Source organism: Trachinotus anak, unplaced genomic scaffold, assembly GCF_046630095.1.
Source record: "Trachinotus anak isolate AG129_WGS33_773 ecotype Australia unplaced genomic scaffold, CSIRO_AGI_Tana_v1 ptg000042l, whole genome shotgun sequence".
NCBI classification, from domain to species: domain Eukaryota; kingdom Metazoa; phylum Chordata; class Actinopteri; order Carangiformes; family Carangidae; genus Trachinotus; species Trachinotus anak.
In genome coordinates, this window is record NW_027273893.1 from 1,499,526 (window position 1) to 1,518,540 (window position 19,015).

At 43.8% G+C, this 19,015-nt stretch overlaps 1 pseudogene; it reads right to left on the bottom strand.

Moving 5' to 3' along the window:
- Nucleotides 1-527: 527 nt before the first annotated feature.
- On the bottom strand, nucleotides 528-1,425 carry LOC139615128 (uncharacterized; annotated as a pseudogene).
- Nucleotides 1,426-19,015: the final 17,590 nt, after the last annotated feature.

Consider the following 19,015-nt stretch of genomic DNA (forward strand, 5'->3'; position numbering starts at 1 on the left):
ATAAGTCAGAACCAGATCAAGGGTATGGTTAAAAGAGTGAGTGGGTTCATTAACATGCTGAGAGAAGGCAATTGAGTCTGATAATGAACTGAATGCATTACTCAGGCTGTCACTTTCAACATCTACATGAATATTAAAATCCCGCACTATGAGGACTTTATCTGTGCTGAGAACTAACTCAGATAAAAAGTCTGAGAACTCAGATAAGAACTCAGAGTAAGGGGCAGGTGAACGATATATAGTAACAAGTAGGACTGGTTTTTGTGTTTTCCAGTTTGGGTGTGACAGACTAAGAATAAGGCTTTCAAATGAATTATGATTAACTTTAGGCTTAGGATTTATTAGTAAATTGGAGTTATAAATGGCTGCCACCCCTCTTCCTCGGCCTGTGCTTCGAGGGATATGAACGTTAACATGAGTGGGGGGTGTTGAGTTTTTAGGGGGTGAATGGCAGGCAACTGCTCTAAGAGAGGCGGAGAGAAGAGTGTAAGACTACAACTCTGCCTCATGATCTCAACTCTGGATTGTCATGGCTTTGGCTTTCTGATAAACTCAGTGAGATTTCTAGATATTAGAGCAGCTCCATCCAGCGTGGGATGTAAACCGTCCCGTCTAATCAGACCAGGTCTTCCCAAGAAAGTCTGCCAGTTATCAACAAAGCCCAAATCGTTGGCAGAACACCACCTCAATAACCAGCGGTTGAACGATGAAAAGCGGCTGTACGTGTCATCTTTGGTCAGGTTGGGTAGGGGCCCAGAGAACACTACGGAGTCCGACATTGTTTTTGCACACCGACTCCACATTAATCTTAGTGATCTCCGACTGGCGTAATCGGGTGTCATTACTGCCGACCTGAATTACAATTGTGCTGTATTTACGTTTATCCTTAGCCAGCAGTTTCAGGTTTGATTCAATGTCACCCGCTCTGGCCCCAGGAACGCATTTGACTATGGCCGCTGGTGTCGCTAACTTCACGTTTCTCAGAATAAAATCACCAATGACCAGAGTTTGTTTCCCAGCGGGTGTGTCGCTGAGTGGGGAGAACCTGTTAGAAACGTGAACAGGTTGGTGGTGAGCCGTGAGCTTTTGTTTAGGACTAAGCCTCTTCTTGTTACAAACAGTCACCCAGCCGCCCTGACCTCCCGGCTGCTCGGGAGCTGCTGGGGGTAGAGAAGGAGCTACAGAAGACGCTACACTGGGTCAGTCCGCACCAGCTACTGGGGGCTGGCTAACTGGAGAGGCTAAAGATGTGGTTTCCATGGTGGACAGCCGGGATTCCAAATCATTGAGCCTCACCTCCGTAACTGCGAACAAACTACATTTATTACATGTACTGTTACCGCTGAAGGAGGCAGGGGAGTGACTTAACATGAAGCAGGCTGAGCAAGAGAGAGCAGGAGAGAGAGAGGGAGAGAGAGAAGCCATCGCTAACTGCTAAGCTAAAGTGGTAAACAGAGCTAGCGTGTAAACAACTGTGTTTTAATGAGAATCTCAGTAAAAGGAGAGAGCTAAGAGTAATCAACAGAAGTTCGACAGTACAACAGATAATTAGCAGTTGTAGTGAAAGAAGAAAAAACAAAAATATAAAAATACAACTAGGATAAGCTGAATTCAGGGAGAGCAGTAACAAACACAACTCCACCAGCAACCGGAAGTGACACAATACGCTTACCGCTGCATGTTGCACGATCCACTAAAACCACTACAGACACACTAACAATCCTGTCAGGCTTCAGACAGACTGAAATTTGGAACCAATGACAGCACTCGGTAAAAAGCCTCAGCTGTCACTCAACAAGAAAAGGATACAGAGGTGACCTGACAGGTGAGTGGTTCAGGTGCACAGGTACCCTGAGGAGTGAGATCATTCACCTGCTCTCTGTGTACCCCCACCTTTCCCGTCTTCACTGTCCAAGAAGAGTATGAATGCCCAAAAAAATCTCATAAACCATTACACAAAAGACCTTAGTGACCAAAGTAATAAAAAACTAAAGGTTCCTCTGACTCTGTCTGAACTCAATGCGATGAGTTTATGGTGATAAATGAAGAACATGAACTCATCACATGAAGAGTGGGAGAACCCAGTGGACCCTGAGCCATGAGGAACCAGTTCTACATCTCAGATCTTACCTTAGGTCAGTTCTGTCCGATCATCTCCAGTTGGGGGGGGCTTCACTAGAAGGGAGATGGTGACTGATTAACATGTTAGCATTTACAGCTTGCAGTGCTACACTGGCTCACAATGCCTGGCAGGTTAATTTTCTACTGTGGCTCCACAAACCCTTGCTGTAAAAGCTGTACAACCACAATCATCAGGAGGAACCATTTTAGGCAATCAGCCTCCGACCAATCAGCAACCGCCATCTAAACTGAGCAGGCTTGTAGAATCACAGAGCAGGTGAACAGCTCCACCCTCAGGCAGGAGGCACAACTGCACAAACACAATCACCACATAGTATTCACATCAAGGTTTCCCCTGACACACAGGGGAAGCGAGTCAGGTGTTCAGTCACTAACTCACCTGAAACTCATCATGATAAATGAATGAAACACTTCTACCACTTCATGCATACATCTGATTCCAGAGGGTCCTGGTTGAATGTGTGTACACCATCAGGAGTGTTGGGGGGTGGGGCCTGAGCGTGAACTGTGCTGCTCCGTCAGCTGTAAATGAGGCTAATAAAGAAGAACATTCCTCAGACAGGAGGGTATCTCTAATAAAACCACACAGGGCCTCCCCGATCCCTCTGCATCAGCCGGCCTCAAGTCACAACACAGGTCTAAAGACGGCCTGCAGGGGTCCTTGACTTTCAAGGTGGTCCCATTAAGGATCATTAGTTTTATAGTGCTGCTCGTCAGGTCTGACACTTCCTGGATAACCTGAACTGACAGATCATTTTCAGAGATGGTTCCTGTTCTTCACTTAAGGCAGCAGGTCTGACTGTCACAGCTCTCTGTTCACCAAGGCTGGAGACAACAGAGCATCTCTGGTACTCAAAACACACAAACACACACACACACACACACACACACACACACACACAAACACTGTCAGTGGCATCTGAAGAATCTTAACACTGTTGTAACGACCTGTGGAGGCAACAAAGACATGAGCGAGAGAGAGAGAGAGAGAGAGTGTGTGTGTGTGTGTGTGTGTGTGTGTGTGTGTTGAAGTGGTGGCCTTCAGTGAACAGATTTAATAGAGCCAAGAGTTCACATCTCCAGCAGACTCACAGTTTCAGACATATGGATGATGATCAGGTTTATTGGTTTATTGGTTTAACAGATATCAGATATGATGAATCACCAACATCACTGAACCTCATCAACTGTCTCCAGTGATCACCAACAGTCAGCGAGCAGGGAGGGGGAGGGTACGACAGTGTAAACAAAGTTGTGTTGATAACTGTGATTTAAGGATGCAGTTGTGTTGAAGAGCTTTAGCTGCAGTGTGCATGCTAACAGCTAACAGTAAACCAGCAGAGTGGGTGAGCCAACAGGCTGAACATAATACATCCAAACAACTCGTCAGTGCAGTAACCCACAACCTCAGTGTGTTATCAGTGTTTGTCTGTGTGTTCTGAATGTGTGTGAGTTCAGTTCATCACAACTTCAAATAAAATAATCAGGCCTGATGAAGCTCAAACAGGATCTGTTAGGATGATGCAGCTTCATCAGTCCTCCTCTTCCTCCTGGTCTTATCTGTGGACATTTGTAGCAGCCATTAGCAGTGAGGGGCCTGCAGGGAAGGAGACTCACTTTCAAAGAGCCAAAGCCATTCTCTCTCATCCCCCCCCCCCCCCCCCCCCCCCCCCCCCCCGGGCTCAGAGCCTTTATGTTGACATCTGTCCACCACATTCCAAATTCATTTCCTCATCGATACCTGTGGGTTCAGCACAAAAAGGCTACTTCTTCTCTGCATCACAAAACTCCCTCACATCGCTGAAGTTGTACAACATCATGTTTTTATTGCTCCTCTTCCTCGTTATCGTCTTCTGTGAAACCTCTTCACACAGTTTCCTGCATCATGTTAGTGGTCCTGTGTTTGTGATTGTGTACTAATGCTCTTGTAAACTCAAAAATGTTGTTACCTGTCTGTGGGAGAACAGACAGAATCACATGTCCATGGATTTAAAACACATTTGTGAATATAAATCATTTAATCAATTTAATTGATCTGTCTCTTTGCTTCATCTTGACTTTGTTTAAAACTGGATTGGTTGACATTTTGTGAATCACTTTCTGTGAAATGATGATGATGATGATCATGATCATGATCATGATGATTTCTGTGTAAGGGCCTACAGAACCAGAGGACAATTAGCCAATCTTAGCATAAAGACTGAGAGCATGGTGAAGAGGTAGCAGGCTCTGTCCCAGGTCAGATTATGCACATACAGTACCAGCAGCTTTAAAGTTCACTAATAGTTACTGTAAATGTTTCTTCTGTGGTGGCAGTCAAGATACAGTATCTGATTCCACTGTCTTCTAGTTTTTATTCTAAGCTAGGCTAACTGCCTACTGGCTGCAACTCTGTATGTAACACATGGACATGACAGAGGGCCATCAATCTTCTTCAATCATTTCCCCTGAATGAGTTATTTTAGACCTGTTGTTGCATATTAGTTCTGGAATTTGATCTCTTAACTCTTTTTAACTTAATTAAAGGTCCACTTACTGACTTTTCCCATATTTTAACTGCATCTCACAATGTTACCCAGCTTATATTTCAGGAGATGTGTGTTTTTTTTCAAGAACTTTACTGTCATTCTGAAACAACAAGCAAATTTTGTAGCAGTAATATTATGTGTCATTATTATTTGATTGATATGTGGTATTATTATTATAACTGTATGTCCTGTTTCACACCAGCTTTACACTCCATCAGACACAGGCTCCTCCTCATGCAGAAGGAGCAGAGGTTTCACAGCACATGCAAAGTGAGGACCATCCTTATTTGATTAATGTCACATTCATGATCCACCAGAGGCTCAACAAGACCAGATTTAGATCTGGATTTAGAACAAGGCTAATTTGCATCTGCTGGGAAGTACGTACGATCCCAAACATGTAGTTTGATCATGTCCCTGGTCCATGAAGAAAACACACTGTCCACATCTGACAGTGACATCAGAAATATTGTTTTATTTACATCTCGGAGTGATGGACTGATGAGCAGGGCCTTCATCTCATTAAGTTTCAAAATGGGATTCAGTTTTGTATAAGGCAACCTTTATGAACTTGTTGTCTCCTCAAACATACTATGTGGTGGCCCCACCTTCGGCAACATCAGCAACAGGTGAGCATCCTCCATAGCAGCAAAGGTAGTGCTAGCTGTCATGTTAGCAGGGGAAATCCAGGCTTGTGTGGCAACAGTAGCCTTTGTCTTTGGCAGTAGTTGGTCTGTACTTGTACTGTCTAATCATTAAGACATTACTTGATGCATGTTGTGCTTGTTCTTCTTCAAAGGGGTTTGTGTTCATGTGTTCATAGTTTGCTCAATATTCTGCTGCGCCTCATGGTTGTTTGGTGGTGACGTGCAGCAGAATCTGGTGCATGGTTCTTTAGGAAAACATTTTGTTTCTTTTAGCCTATTTATCCCCTTAATGTAAATAATACTCATTAAAAATTCATAATTTGTGATTAAAATAATGGTCATTGTTAATGTCTGTGTCCACTGGAAGTAAAGCTCCTCTCTCTCAGTAATTCCACCACAACCACCATCAAAATGGCACTCAGTCACCAACCAGAACAATATGTCTACATGTTGATTCACACCCTCTTCCGCACAAACAGCAGTGTGAACAATCAAATCTCACTTTCACAACGACCACTGTTATTCAGCTGAACAAAAGGGCAAGGGGGTATTTCTGGAGTGAGGGGGGTAAACGCCGAGTATATTACAATCATGTGACAAGACAAGTTCCGACAGAGACAAACACTGTGTTGTTTAACATGGGACAGGGTTCTGGTTTTCATGGAATTCTTTACTACATCAAAATACACAAATGATGTTTATATTACATCATATCACATATTAAGAGACACTGAATGATATACTGCCAAATACCTGATGACCTACAGTCACTGGCCACTTTATTAGGTATACTTACTAGTACCAGGTTGGACCATATTGACATGAGTGGTTATCTGAGTTACTGTTGCCTTCCTATCAGCTCGAGGCAGTCTGGCCATTCTCCTCTGACCTCTGATATCAACAAGGCATTTTCTCCCAGACAACTGCCACTCACTGGATATTTTCTTTTTTTCAGACCATTCTCTGTAAACCCTAGAGATAGTTGTGTAGGAAAATCCCAGTAGATCAGCAGTTTCTGAAATACTCAGACCGGCCCGTCTGGCACCAACGACCATGCCATGTTCAAAGTCACTTAAATCAGTCAGTTTGAACTTCAGCAGGTCGTCTTGACCATGTCTACATGCCTGAATGCATTGAGTTGCTGCCATGTGATTGGTTGATTTGATATTTGCATTAATGAATAGTTGAACAAGTGTACCTAATAACATGGCTGGTGATTGTATATCATTTAGACAAACATAATGTTTTATTTATACATGATTCGCTGTCACAATCTTAACACATTAATCTCAGGCCAACTGGAAATCTGTGAATGTGTGTAGGTATATTTCTTGTTTTGGCTCTATGACTTGTGACCTGTTGGATTGTTTACATGAAGCAAGAAAATGAGCACAGGATGACTCAGACATGCATGAAGTCATTTTAAAGTCTCAAAATACAAACTTATCACTACACTATTCAAGCAATTAGCCTGGTGTTGGTTTTATTACAATAAGAAGATACTGACTGATGTTTTTTTTCATCACATTAAGAACCAGGCTGATGACATGTCAGACAACCATGAACTAGAGACAACTGTGAAACAAACTGTGCAGAAGACTAAAATGACAACTGACTGGTCGATAAAGGAGCTATTTGTAAGTTTTGTTATTGCTACATAGCTAATGTTAGCATTAACAGCTGTCTCCAGAAGAAACGTTGTGAGTTCAGCATCAAACTTCATTCTTTACTCACCAACATCTGTCTCCAGAGGTGGAGACAAACACCAGGGTTAACTCTGGTCTCTATTTCTTCCACTGATGTTAGCATGCTAACCAGCTAGCCAGGCAGTCACTGTAGTGTCCAGTCTGTCCAGTAGCCACTCAGAGGACATGTTATAACGATGACTGAGGCTCTCACCAAGACTGGTAAGTAAACAGCTGTTCATGCTAACATTAGCTATATAGCAAAAGCAAAACTTACAAATTGCCTCTATAAGCATTAGGTCTCTAAAAGTTCTGCTCAGGTGGAAGACATCACTAACAAGAAACAGTCAGTGAGAACTGATACTTCTGAACGTCTGAACCAAGTTGATGCCAAAACTTTCTTGTTTTTCTATAGAACTGTAGGTACCAGATATTTGAAGTCCTGGGTAAAGAAACTAAATCAAACCAATATTTCATGTGACCTCCCTTTAAACAGAATACTGAATACAGAATACAGAATACTGAATACTGTGTTTGTCCACAACATTTATATCAGTGAGGGGAGGCTAAATCACACAAAGTCTGTATAATGTAATACAAGACCACACACGACATCCTCCATATTTATTATTCAGTTGAATCAACCCCTCTCTACAACTGAACATCATGAAGGAGTATTTATTACAGGACTGTTGGTTTTATCTTGTCTAGGGAGGGACGAAAACTACATCTGTTGGATCTATCCAACCAGCCAACAGAAGGACTACTGTGGCACAAGCTGAAGAAAATCTGTGGCCCCACTTACAAAGGGATAGATTGAAATAATATATGATTAAATGACAATTTTGAGAGAATGGTCTCGTCTTGTGCCACCAGCTGACCTAGACGAACTCTACCTGCAAGTCCTAGCAGCACTCCTAGGAAAGGAATCAAGAAGTCCCTGTGCTTCCCCAATTGCTTTGGCACAAAAGAAAGATGCACATATGCATGAACTATCAAAAACTGACCTAAAGAACCACCCTGATCAGAATACAATGCCACACACTGATGACACTTCAGGTAGTTTGTCTGGGAGCATGTGGTTTTCAGTGTTGGACCTGTGCAGGTGTTATTACCAGATCCCTACCACTCCAGGCTGCTTAATCTCTCTATTGTTAATACCTTGTTTGATTGCTTGTCGCTATTTTGGATACAACCTCACCAGTGTCTCTGTAGCACCCTGTGGATTGTAGCCAGCAGGGGGCAGTATGAGCGTGTCAATAGCAGAATACTGATGTTAGAGCACAGAGGAAGTTGTTGTGTGTGTGTGCGGCATTCTGGGAAAAAGAAAAAAGCACGCGTACGGTGACTCCCGACATCTTGATGTGTTTTTGTAAGTTCCGCTGTGAAAATAAAAGTAATGTTTCCCACACCACGTCGTTGTGTTGTAGTGGTGTAACAATTTGGAGGTTCCACCGAGATTTTTGAAAGAATATTGTTTTGCGTCGGGAGACATTTTCAACTCGGAAAAAAACTGAAGCATTCAGTTTGAGGAAAGGAAGAGAGGCTGAGCAGCACAGAACAACACGCCCATTTATGGTAGACAGTAAGGTTGTCAAATCCACATTGAAACATATCTTCTGTTAAAAACACTTTCAGTTTCTCATGGATCGCTCCACAACCACTCTGTCAGTTGATAACGGAAAACAGTCATCCACCCACAACCCAGCAACTTCCTGGACTGGATCGCAAATTGACTGGACTGGACTGTCTGACTGACTGATGCCGTGAGTACCGGCGTCAATTTATGTTTCTGTTGGTGGGTGCTCTAAACAGTTGTGTCCCACCCCCATGCCCAATATAAAACATCACTTGTTTTATATTTTATATTATACACAACATGAAACATAACGATAACACTATGCCATGCACAAATAGTGTGTGCTGGGTCTGGTGGAGTGTGGTAAGCACTAGACTTGATAAACATGTTGAGTCCTTTATTAAGTTTGATCTGAAGATTTTAAAAGGGAGAAAAACTACCAACAAAACAAAACCTGACCAGTCTTAAATGCCAGGAGAAAGACCTGGCTGACGCCCTCATTAAGTCAACCTTAGACATCAGAAGTCAAAAGTCAAACTGTCGCACCTGGCTATGACGGTCCAGACTAAATTATAATGGAAGACCTTCCAAGATAAGTGGAGGCTGCCATCACTGCAGGAATGAGATGTTTCATAATGAACTGTTCACATAGTTTGTGTTTCTATGTTCCATATGATGCAAAAACAACTAAAGGAGAAGAGGGAGTGAAAATGGAAATCAAAGAAAATCAGAGCAGAAGTTCTTTAACAACTGTAACAGGAGGTAAAGTAACTCGTTACTTCCTCCCCTGTGTGTGTCTGTGCCATGTGTCCTCTTCAGTCAGATAACAATGATAGCTCTGTGGAGGGCTGCTCCACTACAACACTTGATAGAGAGACAGAAAGAGAGAGCAGGATAGAGAGAGCATAGAAAAAAAGAGTTCTGATTTGTGGAGTGTGCCTCACACCCTCCTGTGGGTGCCCCCTCCCCCTTCTCCACTCTCTCTCTCTCTCTCCTCTCTTTCCTTTCTTCTCAACCACTCTGATGTAATCCAAAGGCCTCTGCAGGAGCAGCTGCACAGCGAACCAGCCTTCCCTCCTTCCCTCTCCTTTTCTCTAAATCTCTTTCTCTCTTTTCTTTGCACTTCCAGAGGCATGCGAGGCGAGGCGAGGCGAGGGAGAGGAGGGCGCTCAGACACAATTGGGGTCTTTTTCTGCCCTGAAAAAAAGGGGGCTATCGCCTCACATCTCCTTCTGTTGCCCCTCTACTGTACTAAACTGCAGGCAGGCGGGCGGGTGGGTGGGGGAGAGTGTGGGTGCAGTGGCACAGTGTCTTGGTGTGCTGAAAAGGCAGCATAAAGAGACAACTGCACATAAATACTGAAGCCAGACAGCAAGTTTAGCCGCAGGCAAAAAGTGGAGGCTTTTAGCAGCAGAGTGAACAGAGATGCACTAAAACTGACTCCATCCACAGTTAGAAACAGTTCAGGTGAGACATGAAGGACATCAGTCAGAGGTCAGTCCACAGCCAGGCCACCACAACACCCTGGACAGTGATCCTGTTTGTAGCGGAATATTCCCCCAGTCCCCTCAGGCTGCAGGTGTCAGTGCCATGAAGACTGAAGGACATAATGACTCCAGGTGTTGTGATGCATTCAGAATAAACCTGTTATTTACATAAATGACACTAACTCTCTGCAGCAAGGACTGCTGACCCTGAGATTAATAATGGTGACAAAGTAATATTAACTTTTTAAGACCTTTCAACTGTGGGTGAACAGAACCAGCTGGTGTTCAGGTGAAAGAAAAAGAGATCAGCGAATCTAGATGTGAACATTCACCACAAAGGTTCAAATGAAGACCAGATGATATTGACAGTGTATCAGTTGACCACCTATCAATATAGTTAGACAATATAGCTCTACAGAAAATCTGTAAAGTCTCTGACTCCGAGACTGAAACCAGTCCAGCATCGAGCTGCCACCTTCACACAGCGGGGGCGGGGAGGGGATGTCCTTGGTTTGACTTCTCTGATAAAGTGTATGTCAACAGTCAGCTGACTCCAGAGCAGCAGTACCTATGAGACTCTCAGAGACGCTGTAATTTAACTCTTCAACTGTCTTTGCTGTTTCTCCTTCAGAGGATTTACTGGAACTAATCAACTGAGAGGAGACAATCTGCTTCCTGTTTACACCTGCTTGAACATGTTCAGTGTAGGTGAATGGTCATGTGATCAGTGTTTTCAGGTGTTTTAGCGCGGACAGAGAATGATTTCATGTTAAAGGCCATTTGAAATAAAACCATGTCAGTCTGGATGAGGCCTAATGTGAGAGGCTGCTCTGAGGGTTGTGTCCAGTGTTCCCTCTGTCAGCTCTGTGTTAGGTCTCCTCCAGCTGCTCTTAGCGAGGCTGTCTGCTGGTTAATAGGTTGAGGACAGAGATTTTTCTCTGAAAACAGCTGCTGCAGCTGGAGATTGGGATGATGGGAACACTGACCCCAAACAGTGAGCCGAGAGGAGCTAAATGCTGGGTAGAGCTGAGTATGGGGCGAATACTGTCATCATCAGTGTTAGCCACACCAATATACACCATGAGAGTTCTCTACATTAAAAAACGTCTGTTCGACAGAGTGACTTTGAAAAATAATCTGACATTTACTCTTTTAACTGTTCATGACTTGTCACATGAGATGTCACATGAGGCAGTGTTAGAGTCCATTACTCTGACCTGTAACTTCATTAGACCACAAACAGGACACATGAAATTCCTCTAATCTCAGTCCTCAATCTGAGCAGCAGTTTATCCCAACACGGTGTCCCTGTTCCAGCTGAGGAAACCCACATACCTTGTGTGTGTGTGTGTGTGTGTGTGTGTGTGTGTGTGTACTTGTACTTGCTACATAGTAAGGACCAAAAAAAGTATTTTACGAACAGAGTGAGGACATTTTGGGAAAGTGAGGACATTTTGGCCTGTCCTCACTTTTTGAGATACATTTTGAGGGTTAAGACCTGGTTTTAGAGTTATGGTTAGAATTAGTTTTAGGTTAAGGTTAGGGTCAGGGTTAGGGTTAGGCACTCAGGTGTGATGGTTAAGGTTAGGGTAAGGGGCTACGGAATGCATTATGTCAATGCGTGTCTTCACAAAGATAGAAGTACAAGTATGTGTGTGTGTGTGTGTCAAAGGGGCCACTGATGTTTATTTACACCTGTCTAGGTGTCAGGCCTCTGACTGAACATTGTACTTCCCATGAATGTTAGAGGGACAACAGAGGTCACGTATGGTGTGTCCTTGAGGCGTGTGTGCATGTGTGTGTGTGTGTGTGTGTGTGTGGGTGTGGGTCAATCAGCCGTGTGTTTGTTGATACACTGAGAGGAAGGTGCAGCAGCTCCTGCTCCTGACCCACAGGGCTCTTTTGCCTCTGTGTTTTGTGGTTCACCAACAATTTCTTCATTTCCCAACATCCTAGTCTCCTTTGAAGTACATGAGCCATGACTGTCAAAACCTACATTCATCACACTGGCCTCATAATTAAAGCTACAGTGACTCTGTTTCCTCTCTGCACGTTGTTTCTACAGGAATTTCATCCAGAGCTTCGATTCATGGACAGACCACAAGATCGACTTCAGCAGAGGAACTGAGTCTCTGTGGAGGAATCCACAGCTGTCATTAAGAAACTGTGTCTGTTGGATCCCTTCACCTGTTTCTGACAGTGTGGCCCAGGTGACGACTGATGGCGGCAAAATGTCCCCGTCCAATTTCACAAAGGAAAAAAACAGTGGAGAGAGGCTGAAAACAACAGATGATGATGCTCGAGGATTTAAAGATAAAAAAAATAAACGCACCATTACAGCTATGGACCAGGTGCCAACCCATTATGAAGTCACCCACTGGTTTGTGAGCTGCTGTTTTGAAGCTTCCCGTTTGTAATTTGTCCATCACCATCTTGGTTTTTTGAAACCAGAAGAAACCATATTTGGTGGAGGTGGACCTGAGGAGGAGTGAGGGGTGGATCTGACCTGCTCTGTACTCTATCCTGATTGCGTGTTACAGTCTGTCAATCACACGGTAGCCCCACCCTAATGCATCCCCTGTTTTATGGTCTATTTTCCTTTAAATGGACCATAATTGAAAAACTGAACATCATGTTGTATTGAAGAAGACTTGAAACTAGAGACTGAGACCATAAACTCCTCAGGAAAATGTTTACTGAGAAATCAAGTGAGAGGTGAGACATTTTCACATAGACTTCACTACAATCAGACTTCTTTTTACAACCAGTGGAGTTGCCCCTGATGGTCAGTAGATACAAGGCAGCTTTAAGACCCAGTGTAAAATGAATGTATCTGTAAACCAGTTTTTATCTGTTGATTTGATCTGTTGATACCTGTGAAGAGGGGAGAAGCCAACAGGTTTTGATCTTCACTCTCCAGGAGGAGCAGTGAGATGACAGAATGAAGAGGATGAGAAGAGGAAGAGGAAGTAGGAGGAGAATCAGCCACATGGAGCAGGCAGACTGTTACTTTGGCATGACCTGAAAGCAAGGAATGTGTGTGTGTGTCTGGGTTACTTTTCAAAGCCCAAAGTTGACAGTCAAGTTACGAACCTCCACAGCCAGGATCAGCACAGGGTGGCACACTCCAGAGACAACATGGCACTGTAGCCTTTGTGTGTGTGTGTGTGTGTGTGTGTGTGTGTGTGTGTGTGTGTGTGTGTGTGTGTGTGTTTGCAGCACCCTGGGTGGCCTGGCTGGTGCAGCTGCCAGTTTGGCACCAGGGGTATCTGGGCAGCACCAAGGAGAAGCTTTTGACTTGTGTCAGTGAACACATCATCAGCCAGTTCAGGCTCATTGTGCAGAGGAACATGCAGAGTGAGAGTGCTCACAGCAGCAGCGACCACTGGGGGTGCCTGTATGAGCAAGACTTTCCATAAACACTATTGATCCTTCAGCTCAAACTAAATTCATCTAAAATATTAGAATCAGTAACATTTCAAAGTGAAGACCGAGATAAAACTGCATTTTTCAGACACAATTCAGTGGTCCCTAAATACTTCATGGTCCCACAAAATCTTCTAAAATTTATGAAAACACACACACACACAGACCTCCAATGAAGGGGGGGCAGTGACAGGGTGAGGAACGTCCACATCAGCCAATCAGCTGCAGACACAAGATCTCAGTATGTAAATATGTCATTGGCTCATTGGGCTCATGGCTGGAGAAACACACAGGCATCAGTTGTCTGTCAGGTCACAGCAGAAACACACACAGAGTGATCAGATTTATTACTGCAATCAGAGAGACGGACTGAATAATAACAATAATAATAATAATAATAATTCTGTCATATTTATTTTACTGCTAAGTTTTATGATTACAGCAAATGCATGTGTGTGTGTGTGTGTGTGTGTGTGTGTGAATGCAGAGTCTTGCAGGGCAGATTTCATGGTCAGTTGATCACAGGCATCCCAGGCCCAACCCACATACATACACACACACACACACACACACACAGTCTCTCTCCTCCCTCTGTCTCCTCCTCTCTGCCAGCTCAGTGTTGTAGAATGGCTTCATCTCCTCGAGCTCCTCCCCCAGTCTGTTTTATTCAGACTGCAGCAGTGGGATGACACCATAGTCAGTTCATTCATCATTTCAGCTGCTTTAACATTTTTTCAAAGTCAAACCTCATTTAGATTCTATTTATGGCCCATTGTTTCTGAAGTAGACATTCAGTGTATTTATATTCAGTTAATTTCTCTCTCAGTGTGAGAGTAAACCAACTCAGGCCTGAGGAGTTCACAGGACGCACTCTCTCTTTCTACTTCTTTATTTAAACGTCCATAAACTCTAAGGTAGATGTCCATGTGTTTTTGAATATAAAGCAGGTCTAGGTTCTATCTTAATATGGTGAAAGTATCAAAGCCCCAGTCCACAAAGAAATGCACACAGCCTGTATTCAGAAACTGAGCCTTAAAACAAGCCGTCAGGACTTCTGGAACTTTATGACAAAGCAGTCACCACCCTCAGTCACTCCTCAAGCCTGCACATGCGTTTTTACCTGAAATCTGCTATATTTTTATTGGATCTCTATTAAACAGTCTTGTTTAAGCCTCTTCACTGATTTTTATGTTGGTGTTTCAAGTTTCCTGTTTGATCAGTCATGTTGTTTTATAAGTTAAACTTGGACTGAAGCCCAGTATAACACTGCAACACTGCAACACTACAGCGCTACAACACTGCGACTCTACAATACTACAACACTACAACACTGCAACAATGCAACACTACAACATTGTAACACTGCAACACTATGACACTGCAACACTACAATACTACAACACTGCAACAATGCAACACTACACTGCTGTAACACTGCAACACTATAACACTGCAACACCAACACTATAACACTGCAACAACACTGCAACACCACAACACTGTAGCACTGCAACACTATAACACTGCAGCACTACAACACTATAACACTGCAACACTACAACACTGCAACACTACAACACTGCAACACCACAACACTGCAACACTACAACACTGAAACAACACTGCAACACTACAACAATATTGCAAGACTGCAACACTACAGCACTGCAACAACACTGCAACACTACAACACTGCAACAACACTGCAACACCACAACACTGTAACACTGCAACACTATAACACTATAACACTGCAACACTACAACACTGCAACACCACAACACTGAAACAACACTGCAACACTACAACACTGCAACACCACAACACTGAAACAACACTGCAACAATATTGCAAGACTGCAACACTACAGCACTGCAACAACACTGCAACACTACAACACTGCAACAACACTGCAGATGGTCCCTGGCACCACCAGATGGTCCAGAGTTTGTTTTGAAACCAGACTGAGGGCTCAAGTGTACACCTTCTCACAAATCACCCTGGTGTGGCTACACTGAGATGGTTTTTGGTTCTTGTATCTCACTTTCATAAAACAGTGTAAAATAAGCTGAGTTTGTTTGGCTGCACAGCAGCAGCAACACCAGCTGATCTGATGCAGCATTTATGACTAAGTCGTTGTTCAAACATAGTTTTCTCAAGTATTAAACCACCTGCACCATGGTAACCAAGGGAGTCAGCTTCTGAACCAAAACTGAAATTTTAAGGATCAAATAACAGTTAACAGAGTGGGAGTTGTTTGTCAGTGTTGAGGTGGTTAGAAAGCTCTGGTCCTCTTCTGTATCTGGTGATGTTTAGTTAGTAGGTTTAGTTTGGTCAGAGTGCTGCTGTTTCCCAGAGCCTCTATTCAGTCTTGTCACTAAATGTTAGAGCCTGTTCCATTTACACCTCACACTCAACTATAGATCAAGATCACAGAGGGGTCGTTAGCCTGGCCACTGATTGTTCCTCTTTGTCTACGTTTATCACGTCAGACACCTTGTATAGACTGCCATCCTCTGCCCTTCTACCCACCAGCCCCCACTTGTGACCCAGGGACGCTGACCCTTGACCCCCAGAGGTCACCCAGGGCCTGAGCGTCAGCACAGACTGCTTGCTTCACAGCTAACTCTGAGATAATGAGCTTGTGTAGCTTAGCTTAGCCGAACTGAGCTTGTGAAAACTCTTATTGGAGTCTTGCAGTCTTTCAGGTGCAGTCTGTGCCTCGGGGAGCTGCAGTAATCCCATGTTTTAGCAGGATGAAGATTAATGTGGTTACAAACACATCATCCCTAGTTTTCTGTAACCATAAGCCAGTTAGCTTTGTACTGTAACTAACCCCTGACACTGGTGTTTTTGTATCTAACTGTTGTACAGTTACATTAGTACTTGTACTCAGAGGTGGACATCAACAAAGTACTTTTGCTTCAGTACTGTAGTTCAGCATATTTTCAGTATCTGTGCTTGATTATTAACGATAAATACTGTACTTTTGACACCCACTACATTTCTATGAAGTACCCATACTTTGAAGCAGAGCTTTTAGTCAGTCGATGAATTTTACTTTATTTTGAAACTCTGATAGACCATACATTGCGTTGATCATAGGCGAAGAAACAATCGCAGCCTACTTCTCCACTGTAAGTCCGAAGCTGTTTGTGTCCTAACGAAGCTTTGTTAGATTACAATTCTTCACAGAGACCAGACCCTGATCTGAGGTCTGAATCTGAAGGTTGAGAATAAAAGAAAGATTCTTCAGAGACCAGGACCTGATCTGAGGTCTGAGTCTGAAGGTTTAGAATCAAAGAAAGATTCTTCAGAGACCAGGACCTGAACTGAGGTCTGAGTCTGAAGGTTTGGAAAATAAAATTCTTTTGTTTAAATGTTGTTGGTTCAGTTGTGTTGTTATGTCCAGGTGAGTATTTCCACATTATTCTACTTCACATTCCTGGTCCATGACACATAACAGAGAAACACTGAAAGAGATTTTACAGAAAAGCAAATGTGTCTGTAAAACATAATGATTACACACCGTGTACATAAAGTATATATAAAGGAGTGAGGATCAGCTCCACCTCTTTCGATGCAGCTGGTTTAAGTTTTTGTGGGATTTCTTTGTCTACTCGGCACCGTGACCAGCGACCACCACTCCTGTCTGAGTTCTCTTGAACACTGCAGACTGAGACACACTATAAACTAAAAATGATGAATTAAAGTTTACACACAGAGGTTTGTATGATGAACTTTATTAATGGAGAGAGAGAGAGAGGCAGGCAGAGAGATGACAGGATGAGGCTTGTGGAGGACGGATGCAGGGCAGTGTGGATGGAGAGATGGATGGCAGGTATCTGCAGCAGCATTCCAGCAGCCAAGACTGGCCTCATTGTCCTGAGTGTGTGGGAACAACTGAACACTTCCTTTAAGAGCAATTAACAGGAAACCTGAACTGTTGGATTACTGACCCTTCTCATGTTCGCCTCAACCTGCTGCAGATCAGCCATTCAACCCCCGTACTCATCCTCACATACAACACGCACACACACAACTGCAGGACAGGACCTTGTGCATAGGCAGCACTTTTTGGCAGATAAAAATGAAGTTGTGTGATGACCTCAGTGATCCTGTAGGAGGTGTTCTCACTGTAGGTTGGTCTGCCCGTCTGTCCATCTGTCATCTGTGGTACTGGTCCAAACACATGTTGTTTTTATGTTTTATTATAAAATATTCAGCTTTGAATAATCATTCTTCTGAAAAATACAGAATCTATAAAAGTGAAAATATTTTTTAGTTTAACAGCTAAGATGTGTCTATGTTTGTTACCTGGAGGCTTCAGGTTTCCACTTCACGTTATTGGATTGGCTTCAAGTTGTGATGACACAGGTCTTAAACTGAGATGTAAGTTGAGTGTGAAGCCAGCCTGGTGGTTCTGCTCAGTGCAGCTCAAACACAGACATTAGTCCTCAGAGGAGGACTCTTCATTATCTGGTCTAAAACCAGACCACACTGGTGCTGAAGGCGCCTCATGTCCAGCCTGTCTTGAGTTAAACTGAGCACATTGTGCTCAGCAGAGGACAGACCATCTCTGTGAGCTTTCCTCCAGCACCACCTTGAGGACAGACCTGTGCTCAGGCAGTGTGATGAGCAGCTGAGGGCAGGAGGGTCAACCAGGAGCAGCTGGTTCCGTCAGTGTGGAGAGGCTGTGCTGGTGTGAAGACCTGTGCTCCCATCTAGTGGTGAAAACAGCTCATGACACATCATCTGTGTCATGGTGTGTCACCTGAAGACATCAGAGGGCGTTAAAGAGTCTAATTGCAATGGGGACAAAGGACTTTCTAAACTGCTCAGATCTGCAGTGCAGTGAAAGTAGCTGCCTACCACTGTTGCTTCTCTGCCTAGCCAGGAGGTTGTGGAGAGGGGGTCTACTGTTGTCCATAATAGATTTCAGTTTGTTCAAAGTGCCCCTCTCCACCACAGTTTTAAGCCTCCTGCCAAGCACTGAGCTGGCTTTTTTCACCAGCTTGTCCAGCCACTTGGTGTTTTTGTCTGTCAGGCTGCACCCCCAACACACTGCAGCATAGAAAAGGACACTGGCCACCACAGTGTGTAGCATCTCATCACACACATTAAAGGACTTCAGCCTCCGCAGGAAGAAAAGGCTGCCCCTTCTTGTAAAGCATCAGTGTTCAGGGTCCAGTCCAGCTTGTCATCCAGTAGAACCCCCAGGTATTTGTAGGAGTGCACCACCTCAATGTCCTGCCCTTGTATGGAGTCCTGCCCTTGTATGGAGACAGGCAAATGGAGTGGCCTGGATCTTCTGAAATCCACCACCATCTCCAAACACCTCTTTGTACCCACGTGATATGTTCGACCTCCTTCAGTTATGAGCTTCACAGCCACAGGACTAGTTTTCCTCTCCTCATTGGAAGAGCTGGTCTGTCTCTGCTCTAGCAGTGAAGGTTGTTTCTCTTCAGTATCTCTTAGTCCGGAAGGTTTGAGTCTCCAGTTATTCATATTGTTCTTTTTT